This window comes from Olea europaea, chromosome 12 (assembly GCF_002742605.1).
Source record: "Olea europaea var. sylvestris chromosome 12, O_europaea_v1, whole genome shotgun sequence".
Classification (NCBI taxonomy): domain Eukaryota; kingdom Viridiplantae; phylum Streptophyta; class Magnoliopsida; order Lamiales; family Oleaceae; genus Olea; species Olea europaea.
This window is the reverse complement of record NC_036248.1, coordinates 19,254,767-19,261,912: the sequence shown is the minus strand read 5'-3', so window position 1 is coordinate 19,261,912 and position 7,146 is coordinate 19,254,767.

The following is a 7,146-nucleotide window of genomic DNA, read 5'->3' as shown; positions in this document are numbered from 1 at the left end:
CTTTCATTTTCAGGTAATGGGGTTCAAACGGGGGCTAAAAGGGAAAAACATGTATAAATAGCATGGTTTACAATTAAAAGTTTGAGATTAAAAAAATATAATGTAAAAGCAAATTATCTTGGATGACATAGATCGATTTGAAAATTTTGTCGAATCGAGCCGAGCCCACAAGTAAAAAGAGTAGTGTTAATGGAATGCAAGTAAACATGGCCTTTACATCCATGCTCGTGTGTTTCCTGAACTCCGCTGCTACGATCTGTCAAATTACATCGATAAAAAATTTCTTTCATTGCAATGTGTAGAATGTTCCAATTTAGAACAGTAAAGTCAGCCACCTTTAAATTAGCGTGTGTCAATTTTAAATATCCGACTCCATGAACATGTTAATGGATAAGTAAGAAGCCACATAATAAATATATTTTTACAAGCGAATGGACTTGAAACTTTAAATTTCCGTTCTTGAATTTCTTAGTTTTGATTTTTGTTCGTGTCCTGATCTTTTCCTATATCATTAGGTGCTTTCAAGAATTTATGAACACAATTCCTGATATCGTATAAACAATTCCATTATGGTACACATAATTTTCCAAATTTTTTTTTTTTTTNGACATCACCTCGGTCAAGTACCAAAGTTACTCCTTTCCAACTTGTTTATGGACAGGAGGCCGTTTTGCCTATGGAAATCAACGAACAATCGATTAGAGTGTGCTTACAACATAAGTTGAATGATGATGAGTATGCCGAATCACTAGTTCAAAATTTATTGGGGTTAGACGAATTAAAGTTGGACGTCTTAGATAGATTGCAAGTTCAAAAACAAAGAATGGCTAAGTTTTATAACAAAAAAGTCATAGCCAAGTCGTTCAGCCTGGGTGAACTAGTTTGGAAGACGATACTCCCTTTGGATAGCAAAGATCCAAAGTACGAGAAGTGGTCGCCCAATTGGGGAGGACCATACAAAATAAACAGTGTGTTGCCCAATGAAGCGTATCACTTGGAAGATTTAGATGGCACCAAGCACATGATATTCATTAACGGCAAATATTTGAAAAAATAAGTTCCTTCTTTATGGGAATGTGAACAGATAAAAGCATAATCAAATATGTTGAACGATTAAAGGATAACAAGGTCAGAGCGAAATACGTTCAAATGAAGTCCTTTATTATCAAACGTTCATTACAAAAATGCAAAAATACAAATAATGGATGTTCTACAAAATACAATTAAAAGTAAGCTAATCTCCCGGTTGATCGCTGAGTAAGCCTCACACCGCCTTCCTAAATGCATTGCTGCAATGGTGGGATCACCGAGTAAGAGGGTGGACTGGCCTCACCACCTTCCTAAATGCATCGCTGCAATGGCGAGCAAAGAGGCTGAGAAGCACTCTCAGCAAGCAAGGTGGCCCGCAAGCATTCCAAAAATTGCCTTCTATCATCGACTCCTTGTAAAGGACAAAGAGACGATGGGAAGAACTTCGATGGTAAAAACTTCGCCGCTGGCCAGAAAATATTTCCTATACCTCCCACACCAAAGGTGACATTAAGGCAAATAGTAAAATGAACGGACTAAACAGTCCATTTTTCGGATCGGATTGATGGTCAGAATGCCAAGCAATGATAGCAAATTGGTTTCGAAGAAGAAAATGAAGGTGAAGATGGAAGATGGAAAATGCGAAACATTTATAGGGGGTGGAGATGAAGAGACAGAATATGAACAATCACATTTCTGCCTAGTAAATGGAATTAAACAGCCCAGAGTCTCAAAAAAAGTGGTGAAAATATCAAAAGAAAATGGACAAGATTTTTAGCACAAAGCAGTTAAATGCTTGAAGAATTGAAGACTAAAAAACAAACGTCAAATAAATGCACAAGAAGTTAATGTTCATTAATGATGAACAAAGTTACAAAGGGAAAATCAAATTACAAAAGAAAAAAAAAGACATCATATGTCTTAATTACAGTCCACCCCATACTGAACGAATTCGTTCCCTAAGTTTTTCCCAATCCTCGTTCTGCCGAGAGGAAGTGATGTTCAATTCGACCGCGACATCATCATCAACTTCCAACTTCTTGTACTGCTCGACCAAGGACTTAGTTCGCTCAATTCCCTGGGAGGCGTTGCGCTTTTTAGCAGCCATTCTCGCCCTGCAGTCGTCCATTTTGGCTTGAAGTTCCTTCATCTGAGCAGCCAAATTAACCATCAAAGAGTCTTCAACCATGACTTCGGAAGAGATTTCTTTCAACTCATCCTCAGCCTTGTTAATCTCCATACGCAAAGACTTTTTCTCAGCTACGGCTCGAAGATATTGAGTACTTTTGGCCTTTAGTTCAGCATTCTTGGCCAACAAAGGAAGGACCTCGGAGTGGATAACCTTCAACGTCGCTTTAAAATCGGCAGAAAGATTGAACGACGGAAGCGTCAGTGCTTGCTTCAACTTCGTATTCAAATGCTCAAGTTTATCCTTGTGTCTGGCAGCACTAGCCCTTCCAATGTCCATATCCATGAAGGACACGTACTCAAATATCGACTCCTTGAGGAACTTCAAATCTTCCTCTGAAGAAGCAGCAAGACAATCAGATGGAGCAGGGTAAGACGCCTGGACTTGCCCCCAGGAAGTGAACAAGTCTTGGATAGAACGCACAATTTTGTCAGCATCCTGCAAAGAAAATTGCCAATATTAAATATTCTCACTACAACGAACAAAATAGAAATAGAAGTGAAGCAAAGACTACCTCATCAACAATCGTAGAAGATGGCATGTCCTCAGCCAAGTTTGCCACCGACGACTCCTCCATTCGTGAGGACTTCCCCTTATCTGAGCGAGAAGATGTTGCCACAACGGGCAGACTCATAGGAGTATCTGCAAAACTCAAGAGCAACAAATCAGAAACCAACAGCACAAGCAAATGTAAGACATCAAAAAACTGAATTACCTTCTACTTCGATGTTTGGGGGATTGACGCCCTGGGAAGAAGGTGGTTCATCCATAGGTTGTGATGAGGACTCTGGGACTGAAGATGTCTCTTTAAGCGTAGCCCCCTCATCAACCGGTTTGGATGAAGCAGCCTCAGCGGAGGATGATGGAGCAGGAGCTGTCGATACCAAAGCCTTTGAGGGAGAGGCTGAGCTTTTCTGAGAAGTCCAAAAGATCATCAGCACACAGAAAAGTTTCAAGTATGGAAAAGTATGCTTGTGAGTAAACCAATTTAATTACCTTCCTCCTGATGATAAGAGGGGCATCATCATCATCATCAACATCATCCTCCAGAATGGGAGATGCTGAGACTGGTCGTTTGCGGCTTGGGGCACTCTTGGCTGTAGTAGGCTTGGCAGGGAGAGAAAAAGATGGATGAGTAGACTGTTTAGTGCGACGAGAAGGAGAAGGACTCCGAATGGACAAGGGAGTGACTAAAATAGGAGGGGAAGAAATGCTCGGCTGGTCTAGTGAATGAAAGGCACGATTGGCGTCAGTCGCAAATAATCTGCGCTTCACTGACGGCCAGAGCTGTTCAAAAAGAAGGTGAATGGCGTGGCTAGAATTGAAAGGGGCTAACGAAAAATGACTGGTTAAAAGAAGATTGCGAGCATTTATAGCCTCTGCCTCCGCCTTATTAATAGTATGAAAACGGTCAATTAAGTTCCTTGAATAACAAGGAGGAATAGGCCAAGTTTGGCCGAAACCAAGCTGGCGAGCAAAAAATTGGGGAGCATAAATTTCTACCCCCGCCTTGGCATTGGTCCCAGTTAAAATATCATGAAATAGGTCCCTCCCGGTTAAAAATTGGATCCAAATAAGCAGGGAAGTGCTCGCACTGTCTATAGTGGAGGGGGGATGTACATAGTTTGGAGTCAAAAAAGGAGGAAAAGGAAAAAAGGAAGAGATTGAATCCAAAGAATAAAAGAATGAAAAAATGTCCCTTCTGGGCATATTTACAGGAGCCAAGGGCTCCATGGCTAGCTCATAACAGCTAGCAGAGGAGCGAGAAATTGATGGAGCACCAAGCAATGGAAAATAGGATCTCAACCACAGTTGAATGAACCAAAGAGGTCCACTGCCAGTGAGAGATGCACCATTCTTCAATTGAGTTTGAAGAGAGGTCATGTCTCTATAAAGGGCAGCCAAAAACAAAGAACATAAATTCAAAGGCCTGCCACGCGCCAATTCGTGCGCTATAGGTAAGTAACTCAGGGAGGTCTTTATGCTTGGCATACACAAAACATATTTACAAAGTCAAACTAGAAGAAAGGCCACTCGCTCAGTGTGGGAAGGCTCAGCGCTCGAATGATTGTGAAGGGTTTACAGGCTTGAATAAGATTCGGTGTAGTTTTTACCAAACTTTGGGGCGCCACCAGAAACCAAGATACCAGGAAAAATGGTATCGCCCAAAGGTGGTAGATTCACCAGGATCCCAACATCCCTTAAGGTTATAGACATGGGGCCAAGAGGGAAAATAAAGGCATTATACTCGGAAGACCAAAAACTCAAAGCAATCGAAAAGAGTGCTAAATCAAAAGTAGGGGGGCGAATAGAGATTTCTAACAAATCAGAAATCCTAGCGCTATCAAAAAGTGCCTTAGTAGGACCATGACCCACAAGGCGAGCATGCCACCTACGGAAAGCTACATTAGATTTAGGCCAAGTGCGAATACCTCTTTCGCGAAGTGGCCCCAGCGGCATAGAGTTTAGAAATGGAGGGCCTTGAGTACAAAGAAACAGCTGACCCACCGCCACCTGTTCAACTGCCTCTGCATTGTTGAAGAAAGGACCTAAGTAGAACTCATTGCGTTCAACATCGGCGGGCGCGAGAAAACTCGGAGTTATGTATGGACGACTCAGGAGTTTCTGAAAGTCGTCAAAACTAAAGGAGTCGCCAGCTTGAGATTGTGAAGTAGCCATTTGAGAAGGAACGAAGTTTTTTAGGGTTACGTAGCAGGGAAGCAAAAGATGAACAGCAAATCGTGAGAGAGACGCAAAAAATTTGAGGCGTGGTTTAATGGTGCAGTGAAATGGCGTGTTTGGGGGTTATAAGGGTTTGCAAAACGACGCACATTTTCAAGTTATAGAAGAAAACAATGATTGAAATTCTTGAGAATTTCGAATGTTGCTGGAAACACAAAGTGAATATGGCAAAATTTAATAATTATTATTAATTCTGCCATATTGGGGGGTAATTATTGACACATAAAAATTCAGCCTAAATCGAACGGCCCAAGGAGTGGAGCCCAATTGGAGGATCCCCAAATCAGATAGCCCAAAGAACGAAACTCAATCAAATAAATCAAGATAAAGGCCCAAATAGGGAGGCCTAAGAACACGGTAACGCCATCGTCCAAGTTTGCAAGTCGCCCAGAATCTGAGCGAATGAAGTGTCATACAGTCGCCCAGAGCTGTTACTCTATTCTCGCTTAAACCTTCAAGTCGCCCAAGGTCTTAACAAACATAAAGCGTTGTGGTTATCAAGACGTGCCGTTATCAAAGCAGTTATTAAAGCAGCCATATCACGTTCCACGATTCAAGGAATTCAATCGAAAGCGGTTGAACGACGAAAAGTAATGACAGCAGTTAAAAAAGGCAGTTTTCATGACAAGTTGGCCATTACGAGGAAAGTGGGCAGTTATAGGACGATCAAGCAGTTTTTAGGCAGTTGATCACAAAGAGATCGTCCATGAAGTATAAAAGGGAGAAAAGACATAGAGTAAAGTACCGAATCAAAAACTCTCGAACAGAGAACATGTAATTTTAATTTCCTTAACTTAGATTTAAACACTTTTCTTTCGGTAACTCGTGTGCTTACGCCCCTTGGAGGCACATTGTTTTTAATTTCCAGTTGTAAAGTCATCGCCAATAAAAGAACACCCCTTTTTTGGGACTTTGTCTCAAGAGGTTTATCCCTTACACAATCGTCTGATCCTTTTTAATTGTTAGCGACTAACCCGCGCGAAACATGACCAATAAAATGCAAGATCATAAATAACACCGCGACCAAAAAGATTGTAGAAGTTTATCGAGTTAGAACATATTAGGCTGTGCTTTTTTTTTACTACAGAGGAAATCAGGGACGGATTTGGGGGGGGTGTGGGGGGGCCTAGAGTGGGCTGTAGTCCCCCCACTTAGGCCCAAGAATTTTATTTTTTTTTTTTAATAAAAAACTATTTATTTATTTTTTGTAAATTAATTTTTTTTCGCATATTAGCCCGATTTAAAATTTTTTAGTCCGATCTTTGATCCAATTTTAGATCTGTTCCTGGAAGAAATAAAAAATGTGGCTTCTCCCGCCATGCCATTATGATACACCACTGGATGGTAAAAATAAAAATACAAAAAACATTCTTGAATAATCTATCGACAAGATCCAACCTTAAAGCATAACATTTGTTTGCTTTTAGTAGTAAAGTGTCCAGATAAATTAGCTCTAGAATCAATTTAAAAGAAAAGTTCTAAATCTATTTTTTGATAATATAACAGGCAAGCTGAAATTGAAATGTCTTAATTCCTCAAAAAACTATCAGTGAGTCGAGATCTGCTGTCCAATTTTCCTATCCATTTACTTAATTTTTGACATATTATCAATAATTAATATATTATCTCAAATTTACCCTCATTAATTTCATCACCAACCTACTAAAATAATCATATGTCAAAAATTAATTGAATTGACAAAAAAATAAATAAATAAATGAACAGCAAATCTTGACTCAACAATCGGTACAACGAATACCAAAGTCAAATACCATAACAAATCCAGATCCTTCAGCACCAAACAAATTTTAACTTCTTATTCATCGAATTGCTAAACAAGACGCTAATTACTTAATAAAACTACTTGCAGCATGCTCAAGCACCTATGCAACTTCCAAGAACTCAATACCAAATAGTTTATCAGTTTATCAGTCAGTCCAATACAGTGTCCATCCATTAGAAAGACCAACATCACTTCAAGATTTTGAACATAAGGTTTCTTTCCCGTTCCTATTTTTCACAAGTTCAACGCAAACATCATTTGAAAATAAGCCCAAGCCAAAAATCTAAACACGATGCAACCATCTTCCATGAATCCAAAACAAAACCACAATCCAAAATCTTTAACAAGACGAGAGCCATTATTCAATAACTATGGAACTTTTACCTAGACTTTTGTAACCCCC